Raw genomic sequence first — 20,658 nt, 5'->3', positions numbered from 1 at the left:
ATCTAACCAAATCAATTCCTAGGATGTCTGCCCAAAATACATCATTGGCAAATATCGGAAGAATTGCTAATATGCTATATCTATTCAAAAAGACTGCTTTTGTTGCTTCCTTGGCCAAACATTTGCCACCCTATTCTGCTCCCGGTATGTGTGCTTCACCACGACCATATCCATCATGCGTATTAATGGCCTGCATTCACCAATTATAGGATCGTAAGTGAGGTTACTTGTTATTAGCATTTGTATGATTTCAGCTGAGTCAGTATTAATTTCAAGAGGAACCAAATTATTTTGTTCTGCAAGTTGAAGTCTTTTTAGGAGGGCCTTCAGCTCTGCCATAGTGTTGGTTGTATGGGGGATATTCTCCATAAACCCATTTATCCAATCTCCATTGTGGTTTCTGAAAACTCCACCTATACCTCATATTCCTGGGTTCTCTTTTGTTGCTCCGTCCGTATTAAGTTTGTAGAATCCTCTCCTTGGTGGCTCCCAATTGATTATGATTTGGTGTGTTGTTTGGGTGGAAGCATTTTTAGTCAACATAAGGTATTATGTGGCTTTGGAGATGGTGTTGGAAGAGTTGACAAGCTATTTTTTGTCATTAAAGAAGTTGTTGTTTCTGGTTAACCAGATATGCCAGAAATAGAAGAGGATGATGTTTTCCCAGAGAATGAGACTATGAAAGGCTTTTTCCTAATTGAACTCCAAGTTGATGGCCATTGTTGGGCTGAAAAGATTGGGTTCTGCTGTCTAATATCCCTAGATGCTTTGGAGAGTAGGTCGTTCCAAAAGCGTACTTCAGTGGTGCACTCAAAGAAGATGTGGTTGATTGTTTCTTGACCATTATTGCAGTAAAAGCACCGGGGGTCACAGTTGACACCTATTTTGTAGAGATAGCTCCTTGTGGGAAGCCTTCTGTGGGTAAGAAGCCAGATGAAGTTCTTTATTTTGTTGGGTGCTTGGAGCTTCCATACCTATTTGAAGGATTCTTCTTCATTAGTCTCAAAACTGCTATTAGCCTTGCTAAGAAAAGAGTACGCATAATTGTTTGAGTAGTAGCCATTGGTAGTTAATCCCCACACGAGGGTGTCCTCTTTTGTTGGATTTGATGGAATGAAAACAGAGTTTAACAAGTTGAGGATGCTAGGGGGAGATCCATGGATGAAGTGGATAGGTCCCAAGCCCCTGAATTGTAGACTGAGTTCACCTTGCCATTTAGGTCATTCAGGGAAAGCGGGCCCTCAATCAATTACCTAATTGACGGTTGATTTGGTATCCAAGCATCATTCATAAAGCTGACCCTATTTCCTTTGTGAACTACCTATGTGCTTGATTTACTACAAGTGTTCCATCCCTTCGGAATGCACTACCATGTAGGGGATTTGGGGTATCTAGGATATCTAGTGGTTCTCATTGTTCTATGTGTTTGGCTGAGGTTGCAGTGCTTGTGAATGAGGATTTTTTCCCATAAGCTATTGGTATTTTGGTAAGTCCTCCAGGAAAGATTTGTGAGGGTTGCTTTGTTCTTTAGGTCAGATTTTTGAAGCCTTAATCCTCCATCAGCCTTCTTTTTAGTGACCTTATCCCATTTGATTAGGTGCATTTTTTCTTATCTGAAGTGGTTCCCCATATGAAATTTCTTTGGATTTTATCAACTTGTTTGGTAACTTGGGTGGGCAGATGAATATATTGCATGACATGGCTTGGGATGCTGTTTAAGTAGGACTTGGCCAGGATAGTTCTGCCAGCCATACTCAGGAAACTGGTTTTTCATCCATCCAGTTTGGATTGCATGTTATCAATTATGAATTGAAAATCTGCACTGGTGGATTTTTTAAGAAAGATGGGAAAATCGAGGTATTTGCCAAAGGGTGTGGTGGCTTGAATGGACAGAGAGTCGGTGAGTCTCTCTAGAGAATCCTGGGATGTATTGAAGGAGAAGAGCACTCTAGACTTAGCAAGGTTGACTTTTTGGCTTGACTTCTCATTGAAGGTTTGCAGAATATATTGGATGATATTGTAGTTTCTGATGTTTGCTTTGGCGAACAAGGTAAGGTCATCTGCAAAGAATAGGTGAGATATCTTTGGGCCATCTCTACTTATACTTATGGGTTGCCAAAGTATGTCCATGACAGCCTTATCAATAGACCTGGATAATCTTTACATACACATTATGAAAAGGTAGGGAGACATTGGATCTCCTTGCCTTATGCCTCTTGATGGCTTGAAAGATTTAGTTTTCCTACCATTAACAAAATAGAGATGGTGGAAGAGCTAATGCATGACATAATGAGTTTGGTTAATCCAGGAGATAAATTTAAGGCATGAAGAGTGTCCCTGATAAAAGACCACTTCACCATGTCAAAAGGTTTTTCAAGATCAATTTTGAGGATCATGTTGCCATGTTTCCCTTTCATTTTCCTAAAGTGAGTGATGTATTCTTGCACGATGATGGCATTATCTCAAGCTCTTCTGTTGGAGAGGAAACTGGCTTGGCTAGGCCCAATTATATGAGGCAACATAGGTTTTATTCTATTGACAATGATCTTGGTGATGGACTTGTATACTGTGTTACACAGTCCAATTGGCCTGAAGTTTTTCAAGATTGATGCTTGGGGGTATTTTGGGATGAGGCATAGCATGGTTTAGTTCATGGTTTCATCCACGAAGTTAGAAGAGAAGCATTTCTTGCAGAAGTCTGTGACAGAACTACCTACGAGACTCTAGTATTTCTGGTAAAAGAAAGAGTGGAGTCCATCAGGGTCAGGAGATTTGAAGGGTTTATGGGAGAAAATTGCCCTTTTTATTTCTCCCAACTCAAGTGGTTTGTCCATAATATCCCTTTGGGAATCAGAAAGGGTGTGTGACATAGAAAGATGACTGGTGGTGGCCATTGGAGCTTGGGAGTGTGAGGAGGTGGGAGGAGGTATAGAGGTTTGTGAAGAAGCCAAGAATAGCTGATTGGATATCTTGTTGGTCATAGAGCCAGTTTCCATTCTCTTCTTTTAGAAAGAGGATTGTATTCCTTCTTCTTTTGTTGAGAGTAGAAGTGTGGAAGAATCTAGTGCTAACATCACCCTCATTGAGCCAGTTAATCCTAGATTTGAACTTCCAGAAATCCTCTTCATTTTTTAGGATTGAGTTAAGCTCACTGGCTAGATTGGTTTCTAGGTTTAACAAAAAGCTACTGAATTGGTAATTAGGAGATTTTTGGGTTCCTGCAATTCTAGCTAGAATTCTTCTTTTCTGATGGAAGATGTTACCAAAGGTATCTCTGTTCCACTTAGTAACAATTCTTTTGAAAGAGTCAGTGGATTGGAGGAGAATGGAATGCTTAGTGAAAGCCTCATTGATGATGTAAGGGAAAGATGGGTGGCTAGCCCACATGGTTTCAAACCTAAAGGGTCTAGTCAGATTGTTGGATGGTGTCCCTACCAGATTAACCTGTATGAGGCAGTGATCATAGTGGGTCCTAAGAAGGTGCAACACAGTAGCCCCAGGGTACTGTTTGATCCAATTTTCATTGGCAAAGAACCTATCTATTCTTTCAAGGATCAGGGAGGCCCTATTACTGTATCTCTTATTAGACCAGGTGTATTTACTTCCTTTGTAACCTAGATCTAGTATATTGCATTCATTTATACAGTTCCAAACTAGGTTATTGCGGCTAGGACTTATGGGATTGCCCCCAAATTAATACCTTGCCTTTAAGACTTCATTGAAGTCTCCTCCCACAAACCAGTTATTTGTGAGAGTTTTGGAGATTGAAATTAGGTTATCCCACAGGATTTTCCTATCAGCTAACAGATTACTTGCATAAATTACAGAGAAAATCCAGGTAGTATGATTAGGTAATACTTTCACCATTGCATGGATACCTTGGGGTATGGTGGCCACCTCATCGACACTCACAATGTCCTCCTTCCACATAATCACTATCCCCTCCAAAAAGGCCGATTGCCGGTGATTGTATAATCATGTTGAACTGAAGCTCTTCTGCCAGCTTCTTGTGTCAGCCATTTTTGTTTCAAGAACAACGAGCATAGCTGGCTTGTGAATTTTTACCATCTCCATACAATGCCCCTTGAACTCAGCATGGTTTCCACTCCTAACATTCCATATGATGTAATTCAATAGGGGTAGTGGGGATGGTTGGTGGAGACATTCCTGAGGGTTCCCCGTTTCTTGCAGAGCCCTCGTCGGAAATGGTGGGGTTTTCCTCTTGAGGATGAGGATTAGAGTCAGATTCAGTAACGGTTTGGTGGGCCCATATGTATAGAGGGACACGAGGCTCAGACCGCACTTGATCATCGATCTAGGCACAGAATCACTAACACCTCGCTGGTGTTGAGACTGAACTCGATCGCCCTGACTGATTCCAGTAGGAGCGAGTCTGTTCGTAGGGGGGCGTAGATTGTTCCCTCTTCCTCTGGCATGCTTTTCTTTTTTAGAATTTCTAGGGCCTTGTTGATTCCATTTTTATGTTGTTGAGGGGAGGCGAAGTGCTCATCTCTCTTGGTGCAGAAGATGATGGCATTTGATGAGTTTGGGGGTCGATTGTTACAAAGATCGGGTCCGCTGTTGGGTCCTCCGTTATTAGATATGGGAAGAAAGGTAGGGACTAGAATGTTTGGAACATTTGGTTGTTGAGTATTTGAGGGTCGATCAATGGTGAGGCACTGTCCTTGTTCACTATCGTCTGCCATAGGCATGGACCAAATGCAACTAAGGATTTGTTCAAGGCCTCCACAGTAACCCTCGCTAGGTGAGCTGGATTTTGGACAATCAGTGTCACTTCTGGTTTCCCAGGGTGAAACTGTAAGTTAGGCCCTGTACCTGTAACACCGCTTCCAGCCAAGAAGCCAGTAGGTGGTCCGGTGGTAGTGGCAGAGAGGTAACGAAAGTTGTCATTTGCTTTTTTTCCATTTTTGTGCTTTTTGGTTTTACTACTTTGGGTAATGTGGGGGGATTAACTTAAGGGCCTGATCCATTATCACGCCTTTTAGTGTGAAATCTCGGCCAGTGGAGGTGTTGCTATTAATTGTGCCGGGGGGGAGGGGGATTGTATATTAATTATGGGTCTTTTGGAGTTGACGGAGGGTGTTTTTTCACCTGAAATGAGAGGTTCCAGATAGAGCACTTGATTGTTCGTGGTGACTGTTGAGATATCCCCATTAAAAGTTATCTCAGAGGAAGTGGTAGGGGAAGCGTAGGTGGGAGGGCTTGGGTGATTTGGGCTGACATCCTCTAGTTGGGTAGGGGGCCCTATTGGACGGGCGTGACTCGCCCCATCATATCTTACTGCAGATTTGGGGTATGTGGCTTCGATAGATGGGCCATAAATGACAGCCTGGTCTAGGGGGGCGTGATTGGGATCAGTGGAGTGGGTTGCATCATGTTCATTGGGCCCCGGTACAGCTTTTCGTTTTGTACTTGTATTGGGCTGGGGACGTGTTGGGGTGGTGGCCCGGTAATAGGGGTGGGACTTGGTTTACTATTTGGGCCATTGGGCCTGTTTTGCGGTTTTGGGTGGAGATTAGCATTTTTTGAATTATACCGAACAGTTTGAGTTTGAAGAAACATGAATTTGCATCGAACATATTTACCTGGATATGTTGAGCATGTGTATTTTGATGTTGGCTATTTGACACAGTTCCATTTTTGTCGTTTGGTTTTGCATGACATTGTTTTTTCCTCCGTGGGAAGGTGATAGTTTTCCACCCATTTTCTTCCTTTGTTCTACATTCTTTCCGGAGGATTCTGGTGCTCCTGGTGGGGCTGTGGGTTGAGGTTTTCGGTAGTTGCATCCCTTTGGGGTGCGTCCAATTCTGCCACAAGACGTGCAAAACACCACTTCCCCTTCATAGATCACTAATTGTTTGTGATCTCCAATTATGACTGAGATTTCCACTGGGGTTTCAAGGGGAACTTGAATGCATATGCGAGTGTATCTTCCTATGAGGGTGGAGGAGGTGCATTGGTCAATTTTCAGCAATTTGCCCAACTTTCTTCCCACTTTTTCTAGAATTTCTTTATCGTATAACTCTGTTGGCAGTTGTGGCAGGCGAATCCAGATGGCAGTGGATGAGAGAGTGGCCTCTTGTGGGACAAACTTAGGTTGCCATTTCCATACTGATAGGAAGTTACTTGAGATGAACCATGGACCTAGGTGTAGTGCATTTACCATATTTTCCTCTAAGCTGAATTTGGCTATGAAGAAGTCCCATCCTAGGTCAATCAAGATTAACTGTTCGGATGGTTTTCATAGTTCAATCAGTTTAGAGTGAAGATAGTGGTGGGGCATTCTACGTCTAAAGACCTTTATGATTACAGAGTAGAACCATGGGAGGTAGAGGCGATGTTTATCATCATAAGAAAGGGGGATTGAACCTTCAACGTTTTTTCCTTTATCATTCTCTGTGTTTGTGGGAACGTCATCCTCATAATATTCGTTTTGATGGCTTGCCGGTCTGTCCAAGCATTTCCTTATAGGAGTGAGTTGGTTGAGTCACTTCAATGTCCATTTGGTTGGGCTTGTCCGGTGGTTCCGGTGGGATATGCGTTGTTATCATGGAAGGGTCCATGTTAGGAAAGCTTAGGTAGTTGGGAGAAAAAAAAAATTGGGAGCAATGTATGCTAACATATAATACTTTAATATTTATTCCATCTAATGGAGACACATGTTGTAAAAAAGGGTGAAAATCATTTGGGGATGTAAATGATTTTCACCTTGTAAAAAATCTAGACATTCTGATTTATTTTAATTTTTTTCTAAACAAAGTCTTCTATTAAGTTTTTTTTTCCGATAAGTATATGAATTATTCTAAACATATGACACAAATATGAATTTGTGATCTCTTGGACATTGAGTTGTCCTATAGGGCTTTTTCAATAGTGTGTTTAAAAACAAAATCTTTAGATGTTTGATTTGGATTATGAAATGGAGTCTAGTTGTTTAAGTAAGATTATTAAATATTAATTATGTAATAATTATATTTATTTGTGGAATGTGTGGATTAGTTTTAACATGTACTTTCACACAATGGTCAAAAAATTGTTGCGATTATAAAACCTATTTATTCAAAAAGAAAAAAATTACTTGAGGTAATTGTTTGCCCGTAAAACAGTACAGTTGAATTTGTTACGTGATTAATAGACAAGCGAATTGATTTGATCCAAAAAATAATAAAGAGATAAGATTAAAATTGAGATTTAACGATTAAAATTGAAGTGGATAACGAGCCTGGCTCCGAGCGCAGTGTTTTTGAGAGCAATAGCGAAAATAACTATAAAGTGCAAATACGACCATTAAATTCAGAGCAAAAGTAGTAAAATAAAATTTTAGTACGCCGAAAGTTATTTTCTCTTTACAATGGTTGCTGAGCTTGCTATTTATAGCTTTACCTAGTGAAACAAGATCCTAGGATCAAGTTCCTCTTAAATGATAATAAAAGAGTCATTGATGAACGTGTAACGGCAGACCATGAATATAAATATTCTATGCAACGGTCGCTCATTTAATGTTAGTAAATATTCCCTCATTGAATGTTATCAGATGGCAAACCATTGATATTCTCTTGTTAACTACGCTCTCCTCAGGATTTACCCGATATCGATTACTCAAATCAAGCTTGCAACAGCGTGAAGCAATACAAAAAGATACTCACCTTGATCTTAGATTCTCTTAACCATGTTGATCATAGATAGCTACTTTCTTATGTGCAGTTTTTTCCATAAGAAGTTATGGAGCCCCTTTTTGACAGACTATAGTGTTGCTTTTATTATTTTTAACCGTAATTGTATCCATTTCTCAAGCATTAGCCTAAATATAGATGAGACCTTGGGTTGCTGACTTGACCTAGAACAAACCTTACTATGGTCTTTGTTATTATTGAAAAATTTCCTGGAACCAAAACTTGTAAGTTAATCAATAGAATTTTAATTTATCCTGTTATTTGTTTTTTGCTTGCAGATGACTTCATTTCTCACAAGACACGGGGAAAATATTGACGTAGAAGGATAGCAAAGTTACACCGCGCTTAGTCGAGTTGCTAGGTTAATTGGCAAAAGTAGTTATCGGAAAACTCGTGAGAACAGGTGCCTCTTTGTCATTTTTGTACTTTGAATATTTTAGTAATCTTTCAAATAATAACTTTGTACAATAAGATTTAGGTTTAAATGTAAAAGCTTCCTATAAATCGTGAACTTTTATTTTCAGGTTTATCCATTCTTGAACCAATCATCTGTTGGAGTAATCGCTTTTTTCGTTAGTCAGTTTGTCATTTCTGATTTTTTATCATATATCTGTTGATCTGTATTGTTGGGCATGTGTTGGTTCGGGCCATCCCCACCTAGTATTCAAAGACTCAAGTTTATCATATTTAAAGACTTAACGATGTTTGACAATTGACAATCTTAATCGATTAAAAAATTTAAAGCGGTATACAAAAGATACATAATTATAACAAATGAATTTACACTCTAGTACATAATACTCCTAGTAATTACTTGGTTGTCAGGGGACTAGTCTCTGGGCACGCACGTTATGCGTATACCACATATAAGTGGATATAAAATTTTAAAAATTACATAAATATTAGTTATAAAACAATAGAATATAAGTTCCTGAATATGATAAAGTATGACATTGTAATTTAGCTATATGGTCATGAATGTATTTGTTTTAGAAGTACAAACAGACTCAAGCACAATATGTTGGCCTATATTCATATTGCTCATAGAATCATCATAGTTACAACAGCATGGAATAATATTTTTAAACTATTTCAGCAAAAATATCTATGCCAATAAATTGGATTTTAACATGATCACCAAGCTTCCCATGTGTCAGTTGATTCGTCCGTTGGTTGATTCCACATCACATGTATCACCATCATCCTCTTCAATCTCCTATTGCAACAAATAACTAAAATTAGTTGACAAAAAAAGGATATAAAATCTGATGAAAAAGAGAAAAGAAAAGGTAATGTAAAAACATGGGGGTGTAATCCTAAGATGTCGTCTGTATTTTTCCTTTAATAAAATGTGATGTGGAGGACCCATGATGATTTGTCTCTTTTTCGATTCCCGTTAAGATTCTCTCCCTTGGTGCGGTTGTAACGACCCTTGTCTGCGAGCTCAATACTGGTTCGAGCTCGGCACTGGACCGAGCCATCGGCCTTGGTCCAAGCTCGATTCTGACCTGGGGGTCTCGGTATTCGGCGTAAGAGTTGGTTGGTCTACGCATCTTCGATGATCTCTGTTTTGCTTCGTAGCTTGATTTGGACATGAGCTCGATAATGATACTGAGCTTGTCATTGATCGGTCTTAGAGCTCGGACCTCGACGTCTTTACTTCGTACCTTGACCGGGCTTGTTGTGTAGATATCCTTTTGAAAAAATAGCCTTTCGAGCTAAATAAATATTTTGAATTTTAATCTCTGTTGCCTTGTGGGTAGTCCCCTTTGCTTTGTCGGGCTCGAACATCCTTCAGCTTTAAATAGTCAACTGTTCGTTTGAATTCGGAGAAATGAGTAGCTTTACTCGAAATAATATAGCCCGTAGGCTTTAATGGTCGAGTGAGTGCTTGCTCGAACTCGAAAATAAAAGTAGCTCGTAGGCTTTGCAGTCGAGTGAATGATTCGAACTCGATGCAATGTATCCCTTAAGCATAATAGTCGAGTGAGTGTTTGCTCGAACTCGAAATAAAAGCAGCCCGTATGCACAATAGTCGGGTGAGTGTTTGCTCGAACTCGAAATAAAAATAGCCCGTAGGCTTAGTAGTCGAGTGAATGATTCGAACTCGAAATAATATTGCCCGTAGGCTTTAATGATCGAGTGAGTGCTTGCTCGAACATGAAAATAAAAGTAGCCCATAGGCTTTGCAGTCGAGTGAATGATTCGAACTCGATGCAATGTAGCCCGTATGCATAATAGTCGAGTGAGTGTTTGCTCGAACTCAAAATAAAAGTAGCTCGTAGGCTTTGCAAGTGAGTGAATGATTCGAACTCGATGCAATGTAGCCCGTAGTCATAATAGTCGAGTGAGTGTTTGCTCGAACTCGAAATAAAAATAGCCCGTAGGCTTAGTAGTCGAGTGAATGATTCGAACTTGAAACAACGTTGCCCGTAGGCTTTAATGGTCGAGTGAGTGCTTGCTCGAACTCGAAAATAAAAGTTGCCCGTAGGCTTTGCAGTCGAGTGAATGATTCGAAATCGATACAATGTAGCACGTAGGCATAATAGTCGAGTGAGTGTTTGCTCGAACTCGAAATAAAAATAGCCCGTAGGCTTTGCAGTCGGGTGAATGATTCGAACTCGATGCAATGTAGCCCGTAAGCATAATAGTTGAGTGAGTGTTTGCTCGAACTCAAAATAAAAATAGCCCGTAGGCTTAGTAGTTGAGTGAATGATTCGAACTCGAAACAACGTTGGCTGTAGGCTTTTATGGTCGAGTGAGTGCTTGCTCGAACTCGAAAATAAAAGTAGCATGTAGGCTTTGCAGTCGAGTGAATGATTCGAACTCGATGCAATGTATCCTGTAAGCATAATAGTCGAGTGAGTGTTTACTCGAACTCGAAATAAAAGTAGCCCATAGGCTTTGCAGTCGAGTGCACGATTCGAACTCGATGCAATGTAGCCCTTAGGCATAATAGTCGTGTGAGTGTTTGCTCGAACTCGAAATAAAAATAGCCCGTAGGCTTAGTAGTCGAGTGAATGATCCGAACTCGAAACAACGTTGCCCGTAGGCTTTAATGGTCGAGTGAGTGCTTACTCGAACTCGAAAATAAAAGTAGCCCGTAGGATTTGCAGTCGAGTGAAAGACCTCGAACTCTATTCAATGTAGCCCGTAGGCATAATAGTCGAGTGAGTATTTGCCTGAACTCGAAATAAAAGTGGCATGTAGGCTTAGTAGTCGAGTGAATGATTCGTACTCGAAATAATGTTGCCCGTAGGCTTTTAATGGTCGAGTGAGTGCTTGCTCGAACTCGAAAATAAAAATAGCTCGTAGGCTTAATGGTCGAGTGAGTGCTTGCTCGAACTCGATCCTGTTTGCACAATAAATCTTGAACGTAAAATATCGATAAAGAAGATTGTCTTTGCAAGTCGTTATACATGTGTTCATGTTTTGCGTCAGGCACGGGCTAACTACATAAGCATGGTTCGTTTTGTTGAGACATTGTTTGTCGTGAAATAACGAAGTAACTTCCTTTGCACCGAACTTTGATAATCATCACAGATGCGTACAATGGTAAAGCCCCCCAGTATACGAGGTTGATTTTAAAGAGGCATCAGATACTTAGCAGTAGTATCGTTTCCGTTATATGGCTGGTATCGATCTCTGGTCGATTTTTGCTTGGTAGTTCTTTTCGTAAAAGACCTGGAAATCAACTGGTCATCTTCGACTCTTATTTTGGATTGGTATCGATTGTGCACATCGGTCCAAGTAATAGCTGGGTACTCGATCAGATTTTGCTTCAGCCGTCGTGACGCTATCAAGCTCTGCTCGTTTAGACCTTGAGTGAAAGCTTGAACAACCCAATCGTCTGTGACCGGTGGAAGATCCATTCGTTCCCTTTGAAAATGAGATATGAACTCCCTTAGCATCTCGTTATCCTTTTGGGTTACTTTGAACACGTCCGACTTTCTGGTTTCGACTTTAATGGCTTCGGCGTGCTCTTTTACGAAGCAATCTGCAAGCAAAGCAAAAGAGTTAATAGAGTTAGATGGTAAATTATGATACCATACCATCGCCCCCTTTGACAGTGTTTCACCGATTTTTTTCAATAATACTGATTCGATCTCATCGTCTTCCAAATCATTGCCCTTGACGGCATACGTGTAAGAAGTGATGTGCTCGTTGGGGTCGGTCGTTCCATTATATTTGGTTATTTCGGGCATACGAAATATCTTGGGGATTGGTTTTGGGGTTGCACTCGAGTGGAAAGGCTTTTGAATGAATTTTTTCAAATCTAGCCCTTTTATCATTGGTGGAGCTCCCGGGATCTGATCGATCCTGGAATTGTATGTTTTTACACTTTTTTCGTTGGCTTCGACTCGTTTTGTGAGTTCCTCGAGCATTTTGGTAATTTCGGGGGTAGTCCCCGATTCTTGTTCATTCGACTTCACTATGGCTGGTTCTGTTCTGGGGGTGATTTCTCGAAGTGGGTTGGAATCCGGCCTGCTCTGTATATGAGTTTGGCTCTGTAACTGAGCTATCGCTGTTTGTTGGGCTTGTAACATCTCGAAGATCATATGTAAGCTGATTTTGATCTCCTCCGCGTTATGGGTGTCTCGAGCTACAGATCGAGTACCACCCTGAATGCTTTTTTCCGGTTCAGGATGTTTGTTCGCCTCAAGAGCCACTTGTGAATTGACATCTAGCGGTACTTCGACTTGAGCTTCGGTGACATCGTTAATTCGCCTTCCGGCCCTAGGTGTCAAGTTGTTGGTTTCGTCTTGAAGGCCGTCTTCGAGGTCGATAGGTAAAGCCATTGCTGACTTTCAAGTTGCAAGCTGGAGTGTACTGTAGATTTATATCAAACAATTACTGTTATCCTTAGCCCCACGGTGGGCGCTAAACTGTTTACCAGAAAAATCAGATAACATTAAATTTATGTATGGTTCTAAGGATACGTAATATCATTTGATACAAAGATAACAATACATGTATTTAGGCTATGAGAATAGAAAATATGAACAGAAAAGTTGGCAAGATAGAGTAAAACAAACATTATGAGATATCTTTGTGTATGAGTAAAAGATCCGTTTATTCCAATGTGTCTTTTTGTTTACAAGGACCCCCATTTTATAATAGAGAGTCATTGCTCTATCTACAACAAAATAATAAAATAATACATATAGTGGAGGACCCATGATGATTTGTCTCTTCCTCGATTCCCGTCAAGATTCTCTCCCTTGGTGCGGTTGTAACGCTCCTTGTCTGCGAGCTTGATACTGGTTCGAGCTCGGCACTGGACCGAGCCATCGCCCTTGGTCCAAACTCGATTCTGACCTGGGGGTCTCAGTATTCGGCGTGAGAGTTGGTCGGTCTACGCATCTTTGATGATCTCTGTTTTGCTTCGTAGCTTGATTTGGATATGAGCTCGATAATGATACCGAGCTTGTCATTGATTGGTCTTAGAGCTCGGAGCTCGACGTCTTTACTTCATACCTTGACCGGGCTTGTTATGTAGATATCTTTTGATCGATACATCATTATCTCGAGCATTCCGTACGACTGACTCAAATCGGTTTTTACCGCACACAGATAATCCCCTCGTTTCTCGGAAAAGGAATTAGCGAGAAACAATATGATTTCCCAACAGCTCGATCAGATATACACTGACGTTCTCATCGATCCCGACCATGACATATGTGATAGTTGTCCCATCGGTTCGGTTTTACCGAGGCATTTAATGTGTCAAACAGTGATCGGCCACATTGCTTCAATCTATAAATAGCATTTCCTTTCATCATTTTTACGTCTTCAATCTTCCAAATTTTCCAAGTTCCTTTTCGTCCTTTGTGAGTTTTCCGCAAACTCTTCCTTAGAACACCAAAATACCCCCATTCTTTGTCAACAAAATTTTTAAATGGCAAAAACGTCCAAATCTGTTCCGCAAAAAGAGCTCGCTTCTTCATCTCGACCTGCTGGTGGCGAGGATGTGGAAGAGCCCCGCCCTGAGGAATTCGTTCTGATTGGTTATTCGACTGTAGGTGATTTTAAGATTGAAAAGCCTTCTCCGATACCTGGTCGGTGTGAGTCGATGTCGACGTACTAATGTTCGATTACCGAAAAAGTTCTCGATAAAGTTATACATGAATGTAACTGGGATAATAAACTCGTGGTAATCCCATCGCCCGATGAATCAATTACTACCCACGTCGAAGGGTTCTTAAGTGTTTATACTTATTCTTTCACGTTGGGACCCCTAGACCCTGTCATCGTTGCCTTTTGTAAGAGGTACGACATGACACTCGGCCAAATCCACCTTTCCTTTTGGAGGATAGTGATTCTTCTTCGTTTTTTCTCGAGCAAGGTCGAGGGCGTATATTCACCCTCAATCACCTTATGCGCCTTTATAGTCCCCGACTTTATCGAGGAGGGTTGATCAAGCTTGCTCGCCGAGCAACCAAAGCACCATTCTCGAGCATAGAAGAGACTCGGGATAGGGGTTGGATGGGCCGCTTTGTTCGAGTCAGAACCTCGGACTTGATCCCTGCCGACGACTTGCCATTTCCCGCGAGATGGAACATGAGCCGTGAGTAAAAGTTTTTCTTTGCCCGTTTTGATTTTGTGATTGCCTTCTATTTTGTTGATCCATTTTCTGTTCCTAATCACAGCCGTAGCTCGAGCGCCAGAACCAATACCGAACCTTAGACAATGGGTCGAAGGTCTGGTGTTGCAGAGACCATACTCCGAGCGTGCTTGGGTCGAATTATCAAAGGGTCGACATGAGGGCCGCAGTCATGGTAAATCCCTTTTTGACTTGCTACATTGATTTATATGGTAAATCTCCCTCTTCCCTTTTGTAGGACTTGGGAAATATGTAGTCATGAGGCCCCCATCTGGTGATGAAGAAGTTCCTGTCCTGAAGCAGGTAAAAGAAAGGAAGAGAAAAGACGTATCGTGTTCCCCGGTCTAGGAAAAGAAGAAACCGGCTAAGAGATCTCGAAAGCCGATGGGGGGCTCTGGTGTTGTGCTTCCGGAAGTGGTCCGCCATTTAAGGGGTGAGCCCGAAGAAGAAGAGGAGAATTTAACCTGCGTACGGGCTAATGTTGTGATTCAACAGTCTTCCAATTTGGTGGAAGCAAATCAGGGAACCTTGGCCATAATCCCTGAGCAAAAAGAAGCCGGGATTGTCCCTTCTCGAGCTAAGATGATAAAAATGAATACCGAGGGTGGATTTTCTCGGGCAGTAGAAGATATTTTAAGGGAAGAGTTCGGGACAGTTGACATTGGCGGATCCCCTCAGATTTCGGATACCGTGATTCGAGAGGCCGTCATGTTGGAGGATCGGTCCTATGAGGGTATTCAGGAGTTGACCGATATCCATAGTTTTCTGGAGGGGCTCGAGTCAGGTGCCTCGGAGGAGGTTACCTGTATTGGTGGAATGGAGGTACCCAAAAAAGCGTCGTGGTCGGGTTCTGCCGAGCCTTTATTGGTTTATAAACTGGTGGATCGATTTCCGGCCCCGAGTATCGATCCTGACCGGAGGCGGAAGATAGTGTTCTCCGTACCTACGGATACCCGAATATTTTCTTCCCCCGTGGGGGTCGCCAGTTATCTTCGGTCCATGGTGACCGAAGAGGACCAATCAATGATGAATGCGGTGGGGCCTGCCTGTCTCTTCAACGAGGCCCAACATGCTTTGAATCGGGTAAATCTAATGGCATTTTCGTCGCTTCTTTTACATATAGAGTTGTAGGTAATTTTAATGCTTCTTTTTTTGTTTGCAGGCTTCAGTGTTGCATCACGAAGCCTTTCTTCGTATCCGGGAGGAGCATGATGCCGAGGTTCGGAGCCTCACTGAGAAGAGCGACTCGTACAAGCTCCTTAGTGAAAATCTTCGAGCAGACTTGTCATCAGCTCGGGAAGGACATTAGGAGATGGCTGAGCAGGTATTCCGAATGTTCCATGATAGTGAAGATGAAAAAGAGATAACTACTAATGATCCGATTCTGCAGGTTCGGCAGCAGATCGAGTAGATTGGACGGCTTAACTTACAGGTAGATGCGCTACTGGCCGAGGTAGAAGAATTCAAAAAGTGTATGGATATCCTTGCCTCGAAAAAGGAAACCATTGAAGCTCAGTTAGAGATGTCTGATGCCCAACTTCGATCGGCGAAAGAAAACGCTACGGGGCTGATTGAAAAGATGAACGAGCTTCAGCATCGGTTGGATTTGGCCACTTCAGATAAAGCAAATTCGGCCAAAGAACTTGAAGTGGTCAGATCTAAGGTGATCGAGGCCAATAAAAGAGCTGATGCCAAGGTGGCTCAGTTCAGGATTGATGTCGAGGTTAACAAAGCCAAAGCTGAGAGCATGGTTGAACATGCAAAATGGCAAGTTCGGAGAGAGGCTCTCGAGGAGGTAAGAGCTCGGGGCTTCGATATTGGGGCCGAGATTGAAGTCGCCAGGGCGGAAGAGAATAAAGCTCGGAGGTTGGCCTTTCCCGAGGAGGACTCCGATGACTCGGGGGAGTCTAAAGATGAGGACGATGCTGAGAATACAGCCTCCGATGAAGATTTGAGTCATTTAGGGCCTTAGGTCATTTGCAGCGTTCTTTCGGTCCCGCTTTCAGTTTTTGTATAAAGAACTTCCTTTTGGTAGAGTAGATGTCTCTATAAAAAATATGTAAATATAAATCTCTCTTCCTTTTGAAAAAATAGCCTTTCGAGCTAAATAGGTATTTTGAATTTTAATCTCTGTTGCCTTGTGGGTAGTCCACTTTGCTTTGTCGGGCTCGAACATCCTTCAACTTTAAATAGTCAACTGTTCATTTGAATTCGGAGAAATGAGTAGCTTTACTCGAAATAATGTAGCCCGTAGGCGTAATAGTTGAGTGAGTGCTTGATCGAACTCGAGATAAAAGTAGCTCATGGGCTTAGTAGTCGATTGAATGATTCGAACTTGATGCAATGTAGCCCGTAGGCATAATAGTCGAGTGAGTGTTTGCTCGAATTTGAAATAAAAGTAGCATGTAGGCTTTGCAGTCGAGTGAATGATTCGAACTCGATGCAATGTAGCCCGTAGTCACAATAGTCGAGTGAGTATTTGCTCAAACTCGAAATAAAAATAGCTCGTAGGCTTAGTAGTCGAGTGAATGATTCGAACTCGAAATAATGTTGCCCGTAGGCTTTAATGATCGAGTGAGTGCTTGCTCGAACATGAAAATAAAAGTAGCCCGTAGGCTTTTGCAGTCGAGTGAATGATTCGAACTCGATGCAATGTAGCCCGTAGGCATAATAGTTGAGTGAGTGTTTGCTCGAAATCGAAATAAAAGTAGCACGTAGGCTTTGCAAGCGAGTGAATGATTCGAACTCGATGCAATGTAGCCCGTAGTCATAATAGTCGAGTGAGTGTTTGCTCGAACTCGAAATAAAAATAGCTCGTAGGCTTAGTAGTCGAGTGAATGATTCGAACTCGAAACAACGTTGCCCGTATGCTTTAATGGTTGAGTGAGTGATTGCTCGAACTCGAAAATAAAAGTAGCCCGTAGGATTTGCAGTCGAGTGAATGATTCGAAATCAATGCAATATAGCCCGTAGGCATAATAGTCGAGTGAGTGTTTGCTCGAACTCGAAATAAAAGTAGCCCGTAGGCTTTGCAGTCGAGTAAATGATTCGAACTTGATGTAATGTTGCCCGTAGGCATAATAGCCGAGTGAGTGTTTGCTCGAACTCGAAATAAAAATAGCCCGTAGGCTTAGTAGTCGAGTGAATGATTCGAACTCGAAACAACGTTGCCCGTAGGCTTTAATGGTCGAGTGAGTGCTTGCTCGAACTCAAAAATAAAAGTAGCTCGTAGGCTTTGTAGTCGAGTGAATGATTCGAACTCGATGCAATGTATCCCGTAAGCATAATAGTCGAGTGAGTGTTTGCTCGAACTCAAAATAAAAGTAGCCCGTAAGCTTTGCAGTCGAGTGCATGTTTCGAACTCGATGCAATGTAGCCCTTAGGCATAATAGTCGAGTGAATGTTTGCTCGAACTCGAAATAAAAATAGCCCGTAGGCTTAGTAGTCGAGTGAATGATCCGAACTCGAAACGTTGCCCGTAGGCTTTAATGGTCGAGTGAGTGCTTGCTCGAACTCGAAAATAAAAGTATCCCGTAGGCTTTGCAGTCGAGTGAAAGACCTCGAACTCGATGCAATGTAGCCCGTAGGCATAATAGATGAGTGAGTATTTACTTGAACTCGAAATAAAAGTAGCATGTAGGCTTAGTAGTCGAGGGAATGATTCAAACTCGAAATAATGTTGTCTGTAGGCTTTTAATGGTCGAGTGAGTGCTTGCTCGAACTCGAAAAGAAAAATAGCCCATAGGCTTAATGGTCGAGTGAGTGCTTGCTCGAACTCGATCCTGTTTGCACAATAAATCTTGAATGTAAAATATCGATAAAGAATATTGTCTTTGCAAGTCGTTATACATGTGTTCATGTTTTGCGTCAGGCACAGGCTAACTACATAAGCATGGTTCGTTTTGTTGAGACACTGTTTGTCGTGAAATAACGAAGTAACTTCCTTTGCACCGAACTTTGATAATCATCACATATGCGTACAATGGTAAAGCCCCCCAGTATACGAGGTTGATTTTAAAGAGGCCTCGGATACTTAGCAGTAGTATCGTTTCCGCTATATGGCTGGTATCGATCTCTGGTCGATTTTTGCTTGGTAGTTCTTTTCGTAATGGACCTGGAAATCAACTGGTCATCTTCGACTCTTATTTTGGATTGGTATCGATTGTGCACATCGGTCCAAGTAATAGCTGGGTACTCGATCAGATTTTGCTTCAGTCGTCGTGATGCCATCGAGCTCTGCTCGTTTAGACCTTGAGTGAAAGCTTGAACAACCCAATCGTCTGTGACCGGTGGAAGATCCATTCGTTCCCTTTGAAAACGAGATACGAACTCCCTTAGCATCTCGTTATCCTTTTGGGTTACTTTGAACATGTCCGACTTTTTGGTTTCGACTTTAATGGCTCCGGCGTGCGCTTTTACGAAGCAATCTGCAAGCATAGCAGAAGAGTCAATAGAGTTAGATGGTAAATTATGATACCATACCATCTCCCCCTTTGACAGTGTTTCACCGAATTTTTTCAATAATACTGATTCGATCTCATCGTCTTCCAAATCATTGCCCTTGACGGCATACGTGTAAGAAGTGACGTGCTCGTTGGGGTCGGTCGTTCCGTTATATTTGGGTATTTCGGGCATACGAAATATCTTGGGGATTGGTTTTGGGGTTGCACTCGAGTGGAAAGGCTTTTGAATGAGTTTTTTCGAATCTAGCCCTTTTATCATTGGTGGAGCTCCCGGGATCTGATCGATCCTGGAATTGTATGTTTCTACACTTTTTTTGTTGGCTTCGACTCGTTTTGTGAGGTTCTCGAGCATTTTGGTAATTTCGGGGGTAGTCCCCGATTCTTGTTCATTCGACTTCACTATGGTTGGTTCTATTCTGGGGGTGATTTCTCGAAGTGGGTTGGAATCCGGCCTGCTCTGTATATGAGTTTGGCTCTGTAACTGAGCTATCGCTTTTTGTTGGGTTTGTAACATCTCGAAGATCATCCATAAGCTGATTCTGATCTCCTCCACGTTATGGGTGTTTCGAGCTATAGATCGAGTACCGCCCTGAATGCTTTTTCCGGTTCAGGATATTTGTTCACTTCAAGAGCCACTTGTGAATTGACATCTAGCGTTACTTCGACTTGAGCTTCGGTGACATCGTTAATTCGCCTTCCGGCCCTAGGTGTCAAGTTGTTGGTTTCGTCTTGAAGGCCGACTTCGAGGTCGATAGGTAAAGCCATTGCTGACTTTCAAGTTGCAAGCTGGAGTGTACTGTAGATTTATATCAAACAATTACTGTTATCCTTAGCCCCACGGTGGGCGCCAAACTGTTTACCCGAAAAATCGGATAACGTTAAATTTATGTATGGTTCTAAGGATACGTAATATCATTTGATACAAAGATAACAATACATGTATTTAGGCTATGAGAATAGAAAAGATGAACAGAAAAGTTGGGCAAGATAGAGTAAAACAAACATTATGAGATATCTTTGTGTATGAGTAAAAGATCCGTTTATTCCAATGTGTCTTTTTGTTTACATGGGCCCCCCTTTTATAATAGAGGGTCATTGCTCTATCTACAACAAAATAATAAAATAATACATATAGTGGAGGACCTATGATGATTTGTCTCTTCCTTGATTCCCGTCAAGATTCTCTTCCTTGGTGCGGTTGTAACGGCCCTTGTCTGCGAGCTCGATACTGGTTCGAGCTCGGCACTGGACCGAGCCATCGACCTTGGTCCTAGCTCGATTCTGACCTGGGGGTCTCAGTATTCGGCGTGAGAGTGTTGGTCAGTCTACGCATCTTCGATGATCTCTATTTTGCTTCGTAGCTTGATTTGGATATGAGCTCGATAATGATACCGAGCTTGTCATTGATCGGTCTTAGAGCTCAGAGCTCGACGTCCTTACTTCGTACCTTGACCGGACTTGTTATGTAGATATCCTTTGATCGATACATCATTATCTCGAGCAGTCCGTACGACTGACTCAAATCGGTTTTTACCGTATACAAAACTAAATCTTTTCATATGTCGAATAAATAAAAAAACTAGAAACAAGCGAAAAAAAGAAGAAATAGACAAAAGAAGAGGAGAAGAAGCAAAAAATCAATTAAATGTATTATGTTCCTTACAGCCTTTTTTTTTTCTTTCCTTTGCTTGATTTCATTCCTTTCGATCTCTATCTCCAATCCTAGCAACCCAAACCCCTATTCATAATCTTTGTCTGTTTTAATATTATTTGGTGTGATTGTCCGGTACAACTTTATTTTTTAAAAGCACAACAAATCTCAATAATTTAATGTCTTACTTATAGTAACATTCATACTTATTTATCTATTTATCTATACTAAACTAAAAGTACGAAG

Source organism: Nicotiana tomentosiformis, chromosome 2 (genome assembly GCF_000390325.3).
Source record: "Nicotiana tomentosiformis chromosome 2, ASM39032v3, whole genome shotgun sequence".
Classification (NCBI taxonomy): Eukaryota; Viridiplantae; Streptophyta; class Magnoliopsida; order Solanales; family Solanaceae; genus Nicotiana; species Nicotiana tomentosiformis.
Note: the sequence above shows the minus strand (reverse complement) of the source record.